Source organism: Pseudophryne corroboree, chromosome 3, assembly GCF_028390025.1.
Source record: "Pseudophryne corroboree isolate aPseCor3 chromosome 3, aPseCor3.hap2, whole genome shotgun sequence".
NCBI lineage: Eukaryota > Metazoa > Chordata > Amphibia > Anura > Myobatrachidae > Pseudophryne > Pseudophryne corroboree.
The window spans coordinates 114,397,024-114,406,438 of NC_086446.1; the positions used below are offsets into that span (position 1 = coordinate 114,397,024).

Here is a 9,415-nt window from a genome sequence, read left to right on the forward strand (position 1 = left end):
TATAAAAATATCTACAGCACCTTGTATTCCCAGGTGGTCTCCCATCCAAGTACTAACCAGGCCCAACACTGCTTAGCTTCCAAGATCAGATGAGATTGGGCGTATCCAGTGTGGTGTGGCTGTAGATGAGCTTTGTGGTTTCTGTTAGAACTTTTCTACTTCTAACTACTGGTTCATAAATGAAAAAGTTTGAAAATGGAATGCATCAACAGAACGGTGTTGGCAGTATAAAATTATCTACAGCACCTTGTATTCCCAGGTGGTCTCCCATCCAAATACTAACCAGGCCCAACACTGCTTAGCTTCCGAGATCAGATGAGATTGGGCGTATCCAGTGTGGTGGGGCTGTAGATGAGCTTTGTGGTTTCTGTTAGAACTTTTCTACTTCTAACTACTGGTTCATAAATGAATACGTTTGAAAATGGAATGCATCAACAGAACGGTGTTGGCAGTATAAAAATATCTACAGCACCTTGTATTCCCAGGTGGTCTCCCATCCAAGTACTAACCAGGCCCAACACTGCTTAGCTTCCAAGATCAGATTAAATTGGGCGTATTCAGTGTGGTGTGGCTGTAGATGAGCTTTGTGGTTTCTGTTTGAACTTTTCTACTTCTAACTACTGGTTCATAAATGAACACATTTGAAAATTGAATGCATCAACAGAACGGTGTTGGCAGTATAAAAATATCTACAGCACCTTGTATTCCCAGGTGGTCTCCCACCCAAGTACTAACCAGGCCCAACACTGCTTAGCTTCCAAGATCAGATGAGATTGGGCGTATCCAGTGTGGTGTGGCTGTAGATGAGCTTTGTGGTTTCTGTTTGAACTTTTCTACTTCTAACTACTGGTTCATAAATGAATACGTTTGAAAATGGAATGCATCAACAGAACGGTGTTGGCAGTATAAAAATATCTACAGCACCTTGTATTCCCAGGTGGTCTCCCATCCAAGTACTAACCAGGCCCAACACTGCTTAGCTTCCAAGATCAGATGAGATTGGGCGTATCCAGTGTGGTGTGGCTGTAGATGAACTTCGTGGTTTCTGTTAGAACTTTTCTACTTCTAACTACTGGTTCATAAATGAATAAGTTTTAAAATGGAATGCATCAACAGAACGGTGTTGGCAGTATAAAATTATCTACAGCACCTTGTATTCCCAGGTGGTCTCCCATCCAAGTACTAACCAGGCCCAACACTGCTTAGCTTCCAAGATCAGATGAGATTGGGCGTATCCAGTGTGGTGTGGCTGTAGATGAGCTTTATGGTTTCTGTTAGAACTTTTCTACTTCTAACTACTGGTTCATAAATGAATACGTTTGAAAATGGAATGCATCAACAGAACGGTGTTGGCAGTATAAAAATATCTACAGCACCTTGTATTCCCAGGTGGTGTCCCATCCAAGTACTAACCAGGCCCAACACTGCTTAGCTTCCAAGATCAGATGAGATTGGGCATATCCAGTGTGGTGTGGCTGTAGATGAGCTTTGTGGTTTCTGTTAGAACTTTTCTACTTCTAACTACTGGTTCATAAATGAATACGTTTGAAAATGGAATGCATCAACAGAACGGTGTTGGCAGTGTAAAAATATCTACAGCACCTTGTATTTCCAGGTGGTCTCCCATCCAAGTACTAACCAGGCCCAACACTGCTTAGCTACCAAGATCAGATGAGATTGGGCGTATCCAGTGTGGTGTAGCTGTAGATGAGCTTTGTGGTTTCTGTTAGAACTTTTCTACTTCTAACTACTGGTTCATAAATGAATACGTTTGAAAATGGAATGCATCAACAGAACGGTGTTGGCAGTATAAAAATATCTACATCACCTTGTATTCCCAGGTGGTCTCCCATCCAAGTACTAACCAGGCCCAACACTGCTTAGCTTCCAAGATCAGATGAGATTGGGCGTATCCAGTGTGGTGTGGCTGTAGATGAGCTTTGTGGTTTCTGTTAGAACTTTTCTACTTCTAACTACTGGTTCATAAATGAATACGTTTGAAAATGGAATGCATCAACAGAACGGTGTTGGCAGTATGAAATTATCTACAGCACCTTGTATTCCCAGGTGGTCTCCCATCCAAGTACTAACCAGGCCCAACACTGCTTAGCTTCCAAGATCAGATGAGATTGGGCGTATCCAGTGTGGTGTGGCTGTAGATGAGCTTTGTGGTTTCTGTTAGAACTTTTCTACTTCTAACTACTGGTTCATAAACGAATACGTTTGAAAATGGAATGCATCAACAGAACGGTGTTGGTAGTATAAAAATATCTACAGCACCTTGTATTCCCAGGTGGTCTCCCATCCAAATACTAACCAGGCCCAACACTGCTTAGCTTCCAAGATCAGATGAGATTGGGCGTATCCAGTGTGGTGTGGCTGTAGATGAGCTTTGTGGTTTCTGTTAGAACTTTTCTACTTCTAACTACTGGTTCATAAATGAATACGTTTGAAAATGGAATGCATCAACAGAACGGTGTTGGCAGTATAAAAATATCTACAGCACCTTGTATTCCAAGGTGGTCTCCCATCCAAGTACTAACCAGGCCCAACACTGCTTAGCTTCCAAGATCAGATGAGATTGGGCGTATCCAGTGTGGTGTGGCTGTAGATGAGCTTTGTGGTTTCTGTTTGAACTTTTCTACTTCTAACTACTGGTTCATAAATGAATACATTTGAAAATGGAATGCATCAACAGAACGGTGTTGGCAGTATAAAAATATCTACAGCACCTTGTATTCCCAGGTGGTCTCCCATCCAAGTACTAACCAGGCCCAACACTGCTTAGCTTCCAAGATCAGATGAGATTGGGCGTATCCAGTGTGGTGTGGCTGTAGATGAGCTTTGTGGTTTCTGTTAGAACTTTTCTACTTCTAACTACTGGTTCATAAATGAAAACGTTTGAAAATGGAATGCATCAACAGAACGGTGTTGGCAGTATAAAAATATCTACAGCACCTTGTATTCCCAGGTGGTCTCCCATCCAAGTACTAACCAGGCCCAACACTGCTTAGCTTCCAATATCAGATGAGATTGGGCGTATCCAGTGTGGTGTGGCTGTAGATGAACTTTGTGGTTTCTGTTAGAACTTTTCTACTTCTAACTCCTGGTTCATAAATGAATACGTTTTAAAATGGAATGCATCAACAGAACGGTGTTGGCAGTATAAAATTATCTACAGCACCTTGTATTCCCAGGTGGTCTCCCATCCAAGTACTAACCAGGCCCAACCCTGCTTAGCTTCCAAGATCAGATTAGATTGGGCGTATCCAGTGTGGTGTGGCTGTAGATGAGCTTTATGGTTTCTGTTAGAACTTTTCTACTTCTAACTACTGGTTCATAAATGAATACGTTTGAATATGGAATGCATCAACAGAACGGTGTTGGCAGTATAAAAATATCTACAGCACCTTGTATTCCCAGGTGGTCTCCCATCCAAGTACTAACCAGGCCCAACACTGCTTAGCTTCCAAGATCAGATGAGATTGGGCGTATCCAGTGTGGTGTGGCTGTAGATGAGCTTTGTGGTTTCTGTTAGAACTTTTCTGCTTCTAACTACTGGTTCATAAATGAATACGTTTGAAAATGGAATGCATCAACAGAACGGTGTTGGCAGTATAAAAATATCTACAGCACCTTGTATTCCCAGGTGGTCTCCCATCCAAGTACTAACCAGGCCCAACACTGCTTAGCTTCCAAGATCAGATGAGATTGGGCGTATCCATTGCGGGGTGGCTGTAGATGAGCTTTGTGGTTTCTGTTAGAACTTTTCTACTTCTAACTACTTGTTCATAAATGAATACGTTTGAAAATGGAATGCATCAACAGAACGGTGTTGGCAGTATAAAATTATCTACAGCACCTTGTATTCCCAGGTGGTCTCCCATCCAAGTACTAACCAGGCCCAACACTGCTTAGCTTTCAAGATAAGATGAGATTGGGCGTATCCAGTGTGGTGTGGCTGTAGATGAGCTTTATGGTTTCTGTTAGAACTTTTCTACTTCTAACTACTGGTTCATAAATGAATACGTTTGAAAATGGAATGCATCAACAGAACGGTGTTGGCAGTATAAAAATATCTACAGCACCTTGTATTCCCAGGTGGTCTCCCATCCAAGTACTAACCAGGCCCAACACTGCTTAGCTTCCAAGATCAGATGAGATTGGGCGTATCCATTGTGGTGTGGCTGTAGATGAGCTTTGTGGTTTCTGTTAGAACTTTTCTACTTCTAACTACTGGTTCATAAACGAATACGTTTGAAAATGGAATGCATCAACAGAACGGTGTTGGTAGTATAAAAATAACTACGTCACCTTGTATTCCCAGGTGGTCTCCCATCCAAGTACTAACCAGGCCCAACACTGCTTAGCTTCCAAGATCAGATGAGATTAGGCGTATCCAGTGTGGTGTGGCTGTAGAAGAACTTTGTGGTTTCTGTTAGAACTTTTCTACTTCTAACTACTGGTTCATAAATGAATAAGTTTTAAAATGGAATGCATCAACAGAACGGTGTTGGCAGTATAAAATTATCTACAGCACCTTGTATTCCCAGGTGGTCGCCCATCCAAGTACTAACCAGGCCCAACACTGCTTAGCTTCCAAGATCAGATGAGAATGGGCGTATCCAGTGTGGTGTGGCTGTAGATGAGCTTTATGGTTTCTGTTAGAACTTTTCTACTTCTAACTACTGGTTCATAAATGAATACGTTTGAAAATGGAATGCATCAACAGAACGGTGTTGGCAGTATAAAAATATCTACAGCACCTTGTATTCCCAGGAGGTCTCCCATCCAAGTACTAACCAGGCCCAACACTGCTTAGCTTCCAAGATCAGGTGAGATTGGGCGTATCCAGTGTGGTGTGGCTGTAGATGAGCTTTGTGGTTTCTGTTAGAACTTTTCTACTTCTAACTATTGGTTCATAAACGAATAAGTTTGAAAATGGAATGCATCAACAGAACGGTGTTGGCAGTATAAAAATATCTACAGCACCTTGTATTCCCAGGTGGTCTCCCATCCAAGTACTAACCAAGCCCAACACTGCTTAGCTTCCAAGATCAGATGAGATTGGGTGTATCCAGTGTGGTGTGGCTGTAGATGAGCTTTGTGGTTTCTGTTAGAACTTTTCTACTTCTAACTACTGGTTCATAAATGAATACGTTTGAAAATGGAATGCATCAACAGAACGGTGTTGGCAGTATAAAAATATCTACAGCACCTTTTATTCCCAGGTGGTCTCCCATCAAGTACTAACCAGGCCCAACACCGCTTAGCTTCCAAGATCAGATGAGATTGGGCGTATCCAGTGTAGTGTGGCTGTAGATGAGCTTTGTGGTTTCTGTTTGAACTTTTCTACTTCTAACTACTGGTTCATAAATGAATACGTTTGAAAATGGAATGCATCAACAGAACGGTGTTGGCAGTATAAAAATATCTACAGCACCTTGTATTCCCAGGTGGTCTCCCATCCAAGTACTAACCAGGCCCAACACTGCTTAGCTTCCAATATCAGATGAGATTGGGCGTATCCAGTGTGGTGTGGCTGTAGATGAACTTTGTGGTTTCTGTTAGAACTTTTCTACTTCTAACTCCTGGTTCATAAATGAATACGTTTTAAAATGGAATGCATCAACAGAACGGTGTTGGCAGTATAAAATTATCTACAGCACCTTGTATTCCCAGGTGGTCTCCCATCCAAGTACTAACCAGGCCCAACCCTGCTTAGCTTCCAAGATCAGATTAGATTGGGCGTATCCAGTGTGGTGTGGCTGTAGATGAGCTTTATGGTTTCTGTTAGAACTTTTCTACTTCTAACTACTGGTTCATAAATGAATACGTTTGAATATGGAATGCATCAACAGAACGGTGTTGGCAGTATAAAAATATCTACAGCACCTTGTATTCCCAGGTGGTCTCCCATCCAAGTACTAACCAGGCCCAACACTGCTTAGCTTCCAAGATCAGATGAGATTGGGCGTATCCAGTGTGGTGTGGCTGTAGATGAGCTTTGTGGTTTCTGTTAGAACTTTTCTGCTTCTAACTACTGGTTCATAAATGAATACGTTTGAAAATGGAATGCATCAACAGAACGGTGTTGGCAGTATAAAAATATCTACAGCACCTTGTATTCCCAGGTGGTCTCCCATCCAAGTACTAACCAGGCCCAACACTGCTTAGCTTCCAAGATCAGATGAGATTGGGCGTATCCATTGCGGGGTGGCTGTAGATGAGCTTTGTGGTTTCTGTTAGAACTTTTCTACTTCTAACTACTTGTTCATAAATGAATACGTTTGAAAATGGAATGCATCAACAGAACGGTGTTGGCAGTATAAAATTATCTACAGCACCTTGTATTCCCAGGTGGTCTCCCATCCAAGTACTAACCAGGCCCAACACTGCTTAGCTTTCAAGATAAGATGAGATTGGGCGTATCCAGTGTGGTGTGGCTGTAGATGAGCTTTATGGTTTCTGTTAGAACTTTTCTACTTCTAACTACTGGTTCATAAATGAATACGTTTGAAAATGGAATGCATCAACAGAACGGTGTTGGCAGTATAAAAATATCTACAGCACCTTGTATTCCCAGGTGGTCTCCCATCCAAGTACTAACCAGGCCCAACACTGCTTAGCTTCCAAGATCAGATGAGATTGGGCGTATCCATTGTGGTGTGGCTGTAGATGAGCTTTGTGGTTTCTGTTAGAACTTTTCTACTTCTAACTACTGGTTCATAAACGAATACGTTTGAAAATGGAATGCATCAACAGAACGGTGTTGGTAGTATAAAAATAACTACAGCACCTTGTATTCCCAGGTGGTCTCCCATCCAAGTACTAACCAGGCCCAACACTGCTTAGCTTCCAAGATCAGATGAGATTAGGCGTATCCAGTGTGGTGTGGCTGTAGAAGAACTTTGTGGTTTCTGTTAGAACTTTTCTACTTCTAACTACTGGTTCATAAATGAATAAGTTTTAAAATGGAATGCATCAACAGAACGGTGTTGGCAGTATAAAATTATCTACAGCACCTTGTATTCCCAGGTGGTCGCCCATCCAAGTACTAACCAGGCCCAACACTGCTTAGCTTCCAAGATCAGATGAGAATGGGCGTATCCAGTGTGGTGTGGCTGTAGATGAGCTTTATGGTTTCTGTTAGAACTTTTCTACTTCTAACTACTGGTTCATAAATGAATACGTTTGAAAATGGAATGCATCAACAGAACGGTGTTGGCAGTATAAAAATATCTACAGCACCTTGTATTCCCAGGAGGTCTCCCATCCAAGTACTAACCAGGCCCAACACTGCTTAGCTTCCAAGATCAGGTGAGATTGGGCGTATCCAGTGTGGTGTGGCTGTAGATGAGCTTTGTGGTTTCTGTTAGAACTTTTCTACTTCTAACTATTGGTTCATAAACAAATAAGTTTGAAAATGGAATGCATCAACAGAACGGTGTTGGCAGTATAAAAATATCTACAGCACCTTGTATTCCCAGGTGGTCTCCCATCCAAGTACTAACCAAGCCCAACACTGCTTAGCTTCCAAGATCAGATGAGATTGGGTGTATCCAGTGTGGTGTGGCTGTAGATGAGCTTTGTGGTTTCTGTTAGAACTTTTCTACTTCTAACTACTGGTTCATAAATGAATACGTTTGAAAATGGAATGCATCAACAGAACGGTGTTGGCAGTATAAAAATATCTACAGCACCTTTTATTCCCAGGTGGTCTCCCATCAAGTACTAACCAGGCCCAACACCGCTTAGCTTCCAAGATCAGATGAGATTGGGCGTATCCAGTGTAGTGTGGCTGTAGATGAGCTTTGTGGTTTCTGTTTGAACTTTTCTACTTCTAACTACTGGTTCATAAATGAATACGTTTGAAAATGGAATGCATCAACAGAACGGTGTTGGCAGTATAAAAATATCTACAGCACCTTGTATTCCCAGGTGGTCTCCCATCCAAGTACTAACCAGGCCCAACACTGCTTAGCTTCCAAGATCAGATGAGATTGGGCGTATCCAGTGTGGTGTGGCTGTAGATGAGCTTTGTGGTTTCTGTTAGAACTTTTCTACTTCTAACTACTGGTTCATAAATGAATACGTTTGAAAATGGAATGCATCAACAGAACGGTGTTGGCAGTATAAAAATATCTACAGCACCTTGTATTCCCAGGTGGTCTCCCATCCAAGTACTAACCAGGCCCAACACTGCTTAGCTTCCAAGATCAGATGAGATTGGGCGTATCCAGTGTGGTATTGCTGTAGATGAATTTTCTGGTTTCTGTTAGAACTTTTCTACTTCTAACTACTGGTTCATAAATGAATACGTTTGAAAATGGAATGCATCAACAGAACGGTGTTGGTAGTATAAAAATATCTACAGCTCCTTGTATTCCAGGTGGTCTCCCATCCAAGTACTAACCAGGCCCAACACTGCTTAGCATCCAAGATCAGATGAGATTGGGTGTATCCAGTGTGGTGTTGCTGTAGATGAACTTACTGGTTTCTGTTGGAACTTTTCTGCTTCTAACTACTGGTTCATAAATGAATACGTTTGAAAATGGAATGCATCAACAGAACGGTGTTGGTAGTATAAAAATATCTACAGCACCTTGTATTCCCAGGTGGTCTCCCATCCAAGTACTAACCAGGCCCAACACTGCTTAGCTTCCAAGATCAGATGAGATTGGGCGTATCCAGTGTGGTGTGGCTGTAGATGAGCTTTGTGGTTTCTGTTAGAACTTTTCTACTTCTAACTACTGGTTCATAAATGAAAAAGTTTGAAAATGGAATGCATCAACAGAACGGTGTTGGCAGTATAAAATTATCTACAGCACCTTGTATTCCCAGGTGGTCTCCCATCCAAGTACTAACCAGGCCCAACACTGCTTAGCTTCCAAGATCAGATGAGATTGGGCGTATCCAGTGTGGTGTGGCTGTAGATGAGCTTTATGGTTTCTGTTAGAACTTTTCTACTTCTAACTACTGGTTCATAAATGAACACGTTTGAAAATGGAATGCATCAACAGAACGGTGTTGGCAGTATAAAAATATCTACAGCACCTTGTATTCCCAGGTGGTCTCCCATCCAAGTACTAACCAGGCCCAACTCTGCTTAGCTTCCAAGATCAGATGAGATTGGGCGTATCCAGTGTGGTGTGGCTGTAGATGAGCTTTGTGGTTTCTGTTTGAACTTTTCTACTTCTAACTACTGGTTCATAAATGAATACATTTGAAAATTGAATGCATCAACAGAACGGTGTGGCAGTATAAAAATATCTACAGCACCTTTTATTCCCAGGTGGTCTCCCATCCAAGTACTAACCAGGGCCAACACTGCTTAGCTTCCAAGATCAGATGAGATTGGGCGTATCCAGTGTGGTGTTGCTGTAGATGTACTTACTGGTTTCTGTTAGAACTT

General features: G+C 42.0%; 34 non-coding genes and 8 pseudogenes across 34 annotated transcripts; all 42 read right to left on the reverse strand.

The window, feature by feature from the left end:
• Positions 1 to 8: 8 nt before the first annotated feature.
• LOC134887076 (5S ribosomal RNA) lies at positions 9 to 127 on the reverse strand. The gene has a single exon (XR_010170993.1). It is a non-coding gene; the product is annotated as a 5S ribosomal RNA (ribosomal RNA).
• A 107-nt stretch (positions 128 to 234) lies between these two features.
• Positions 235 to 353, reverse strand: LOC134887776 (5S ribosomal RNA; annotated as a pseudogene).
• A 107-nt stretch (positions 354 to 460) lies between these two features.
• On the reverse strand, positions 461 to 579 carry LOC134884503 (5S ribosomal RNA). Its single transcript, XR_010168647.1, has one exon. It is a non-coding gene; the product is annotated as a 5S ribosomal RNA (ribosomal RNA).
• A 107-nt stretch (positions 580 to 686) lies between these two features.
• Positions 687 to 805, reverse strand: LOC134901057 (5S ribosomal RNA). Its single transcript, XR_010174554.1, has one exon. It is a non-coding gene; the product is annotated as a 5S ribosomal RNA (ribosomal RNA).
• Positions 806 to 912: 107 nt separating this feature from the next.
• On the reverse strand, positions 913 to 1,031 carry LOC134887087 (5S ribosomal RNA). Its single transcript, XR_010170994.1, has one exon. It is a non-coding gene; the product is annotated as a 5S ribosomal RNA (ribosomal RNA).
• Positions 1,032 to 1,138: 107 nt separating this feature from the next.
• Positions 1,139 to 1,257, reverse strand: LOC134887098 (5S ribosomal RNA). Its single transcript, XR_010170996.1, has one exon. It is a non-coding gene; the product is annotated as a 5S ribosomal RNA (ribosomal RNA).
• Positions 1,258 to 1,364: 107 nt separating this feature from the next.
• Positions 1,365 to 1,483, reverse strand: LOC135065751 (5S ribosomal RNA). Its single transcript, XR_010252024.1, has one exon. It is a non-coding gene; the product is annotated as a 5S ribosomal RNA (ribosomal RNA).
• A 107-nt stretch (positions 1,484 to 1,590) lies between these two features.
• Positions 1,591 to 1,709, reverse strand: LOC134884242 (5S ribosomal RNA). The gene has a single exon (XR_010168395.1). It is a non-coding gene; the product is annotated as a 5S ribosomal RNA (ribosomal RNA).
• A 107-nt stretch (positions 1,710 to 1,816) lies between these two features.
• Positions 1,817 to 1,935, reverse strand: LOC135064957 (5S ribosomal RNA). Its single transcript, XR_010251253.1, has one exon. It is a non-coding gene; the product is annotated as a 5S ribosomal RNA (ribosomal RNA).
• A 107-nt stretch (positions 1,936 to 2,042) lies between these two features.
• Positions 2,043 to 2,161, reverse strand: LOC134887109 (5S ribosomal RNA). Its single transcript, XR_010170997.1, has one exon. It is a non-coding gene; the product is annotated as a 5S ribosomal RNA (ribosomal RNA).
• A 107-nt stretch (positions 2,162 to 2,268) lies between these two features.
• LOC135061891 (5S ribosomal RNA) lies at positions 2,269 to 2,387 on the reverse strand. Its single transcript, XR_010248257.1, has one exon. It is a non-coding gene; the product is annotated as a 5S ribosomal RNA (ribosomal RNA).
• A 107-nt stretch (positions 2,388 to 2,494) lies between these two features.
• On the reverse strand, positions 2,495 to 2,613 carry LOC135061323 (5S ribosomal RNA). The gene has a single exon (XR_010247707.1). It is a non-coding gene; the product is annotated as a 5S ribosomal RNA (ribosomal RNA).
• A 107-nt stretch (positions 2,614 to 2,720) lies between these two features.
• On the reverse strand, positions 2,721 to 2,839 carry LOC134887121 (5S ribosomal RNA). The gene has a single exon (XR_010170999.1). It is a non-coding gene; the product is annotated as a 5S ribosomal RNA (ribosomal RNA).
• A 107-nt stretch (positions 2,840 to 2,946) lies between these two features.
• Positions 2,947 to 3,065, reverse strand: LOC135064245 (5S ribosomal RNA). The gene has a single exon (XR_010250556.1). It is a non-coding gene; the product is annotated as a 5S ribosomal RNA (ribosomal RNA).
• A 107-nt stretch (positions 3,066 to 3,172) lies between these two features.
• LOC134885111 (5S ribosomal RNA) lies at positions 3,173 to 3,291 on the reverse strand. The gene has a single exon (XR_010169234.1). It is a non-coding gene; the product is annotated as a 5S ribosomal RNA (ribosomal RNA).
• A 107-nt stretch (positions 3,292 to 3,398) lies between these two features.
• Positions 3,399 to 3,517, reverse strand: LOC134887132 (5S ribosomal RNA). Its single transcript, XR_010171000.1, has one exon. It is a non-coding gene; the product is annotated as a 5S ribosomal RNA (ribosomal RNA).
• A 107-nt stretch (positions 3,518 to 3,624) lies between these two features.
• Positions 3,625 to 3,743, reverse strand: LOC135070581 (5S ribosomal RNA). Its single transcript, XR_010256740.1, has one exon. It is a non-coding gene; the product is annotated as a 5S ribosomal RNA (ribosomal RNA).
• Positions 3,744 to 3,850: 107 nt separating this feature from the next.
• Positions 3,851 to 3,969, reverse strand: LOC134888744 (5S ribosomal RNA; annotated as a pseudogene).
• Positions 3,970 to 4,076: 107 nt separating this feature from the next.
• LOC135062985 (5S ribosomal RNA) lies at positions 4,077 to 4,195 on the reverse strand. The gene has a single exon (XR_010249326.1). It is a non-coding gene; the product is annotated as a 5S ribosomal RNA (ribosomal RNA).
• Positions 4,196 to 4,302: 107 nt separating this feature from the next.
• On the reverse strand, positions 4,303 to 4,421 carry LOC134893031 (5S ribosomal RNA; annotated as a pseudogene).
• A 107-nt stretch (positions 4,422 to 4,528) lies between these two features.
• LOC135066922 (5S ribosomal RNA) lies at positions 4,529 to 4,647 on the reverse strand. The gene has a single exon (XR_010253156.1). It is a non-coding gene; the product is annotated as a 5S ribosomal RNA (ribosomal RNA).
• Positions 4,648 to 4,754: 107 nt separating this feature from the next.
• LOC135062759 (5S ribosomal RNA) lies at positions 4,755 to 4,873 on the reverse strand. Its single transcript, XR_010249104.1, has one exon. It is a non-coding gene; the product is annotated as a 5S ribosomal RNA (ribosomal RNA).
• A 107-nt stretch (positions 4,874 to 4,980) lies between these two features.
• Positions 4,981 to 5,099, reverse strand: LOC135059674 (5S ribosomal RNA). Its single transcript, XR_010246074.1, has one exon. It is a non-coding gene; the product is annotated as a 5S ribosomal RNA (ribosomal RNA).
• Positions 5,100 to 5,206: 107 nt separating this feature from the next.
• On the reverse strand, positions 5,207 to 5,324 carry LOC134891150 (5S ribosomal RNA; annotated as a pseudogene).
• A 107-nt stretch (positions 5,325 to 5,431) lies between these two features.
• Positions 5,432 to 5,550, reverse strand: LOC135064246 (5S ribosomal RNA). Its single transcript, XR_010250557.1, has one exon. It is a non-coding gene; the product is annotated as a 5S ribosomal RNA (ribosomal RNA).
• Positions 5,551 to 5,657: 107 nt separating this feature from the next.
• On the reverse strand, positions 5,658 to 5,776 carry LOC134885112 (5S ribosomal RNA). Its single transcript, XR_010169235.1, has one exon. It is a non-coding gene; the product is annotated as a 5S ribosomal RNA (ribosomal RNA).
• A 107-nt stretch (positions 5,777 to 5,883) lies between these two features.
• LOC134887143 (5S ribosomal RNA) lies at positions 5,884 to 6,002 on the reverse strand. The gene has a single exon (XR_010171001.1). It is a non-coding gene; the product is annotated as a 5S ribosomal RNA (ribosomal RNA).
• Positions 6,003 to 6,109: 107 nt separating this feature from the next.
• Positions 6,110 to 6,228, reverse strand: LOC135070582 (5S ribosomal RNA). Its single transcript, XR_010256741.1, has one exon. It is a non-coding gene; the product is annotated as a 5S ribosomal RNA (ribosomal RNA).
• A 107-nt stretch (positions 6,229 to 6,335) lies between these two features.
• LOC134888745 (5S ribosomal RNA) lies at positions 6,336 to 6,454 on the reverse strand (annotated as a pseudogene).
• A 107-nt stretch (positions 6,455 to 6,561) lies between these two features.
• LOC135062986 (5S ribosomal RNA) lies at positions 6,562 to 6,680 on the reverse strand. The gene has a single exon (XR_010249327.1). It is a non-coding gene; the product is annotated as a 5S ribosomal RNA (ribosomal RNA).
• A 107-nt stretch (positions 6,681 to 6,787) lies between these two features.
• On the reverse strand, positions 6,788 to 6,906 carry LOC135070032 (5S ribosomal RNA). The gene has a single exon (XR_010256206.1). It is a non-coding gene; the product is annotated as a 5S ribosomal RNA (ribosomal RNA).
• Positions 6,907 to 7,013: 107 nt separating this feature from the next.
• Positions 7,014 to 7,132, reverse strand: LOC135066923 (5S ribosomal RNA). The gene has a single exon (XR_010253157.1). It is a non-coding gene; the product is annotated as a 5S ribosomal RNA (ribosomal RNA).
• Positions 7,133 to 7,239: 107 nt separating this feature from the next.
• On the reverse strand, positions 7,240 to 7,358 carry LOC135062760 (5S ribosomal RNA). The gene has a single exon (XR_010249105.1). It is a non-coding gene; the product is annotated as a 5S ribosomal RNA (ribosomal RNA).
• A 107-nt stretch (positions 7,359 to 7,465) lies between these two features.
• LOC135059686 (5S ribosomal RNA) lies at positions 7,466 to 7,584 on the reverse strand. The gene has a single exon (XR_010246086.1). It is a non-coding gene; the product is annotated as a 5S ribosomal RNA (ribosomal RNA).
• Positions 7,585 to 7,691: 107 nt separating this feature from the next.
• On the reverse strand, positions 7,692 to 7,809 carry LOC134891151 (5S ribosomal RNA; annotated as a pseudogene).
• A 107-nt stretch (positions 7,810 to 7,916) lies between these two features.
• On the reverse strand, positions 7,917 to 8,035 carry LOC134887155 (5S ribosomal RNA). Its single transcript, XR_010171002.1, has one exon. It is a non-coding gene; the product is annotated as a 5S ribosomal RNA (ribosomal RNA).
• A 107-nt stretch (positions 8,036 to 8,142) lies between these two features.
• On the reverse strand, positions 8,143 to 8,261 carry LOC135059221 (5S ribosomal RNA). Its single transcript, XR_010245633.1, has one exon. It is a non-coding gene; the product is annotated as a 5S ribosomal RNA (ribosomal RNA).
• Positions 8,262 to 8,368: 107 nt separating this feature from the next.
• On the reverse strand, positions 8,369 to 8,486 carry LOC134893013 (5S ribosomal RNA; annotated as a pseudogene).
• A 107-nt stretch (positions 8,487 to 8,593) lies between these two features.
• On the reverse strand, positions 8,594 to 8,712 carry LOC134887167 (5S ribosomal RNA). Its single transcript, XR_010171003.1, has one exon. It is a non-coding gene; the product is annotated as a 5S ribosomal RNA (ribosomal RNA).
• A 107-nt stretch (positions 8,713 to 8,819) lies between these two features.
• On the reverse strand, positions 8,820 to 8,938 carry LOC134887178 (5S ribosomal RNA). Its single transcript, XR_010171004.1, has one exon. It is a non-coding gene; the product is annotated as a 5S ribosomal RNA (ribosomal RNA).
• Positions 8,939 to 9,045: 107 nt separating this feature from the next.
• On the reverse strand, positions 9,046 to 9,164 carry LOC135061382 (5S ribosomal RNA). The gene has a single exon (XR_010247765.1). It is a non-coding gene; the product is annotated as a 5S ribosomal RNA (ribosomal RNA).
• Positions 9,165 to 9,270: 106 nt separating this feature from the next.
• LOC134887795 (5S ribosomal RNA) lies at positions 9,271 to 9,389 on the reverse strand (annotated as a pseudogene).
• Between the last annotated feature and the right edge of the window lie 26 nt (positions 9,390 to 9,415).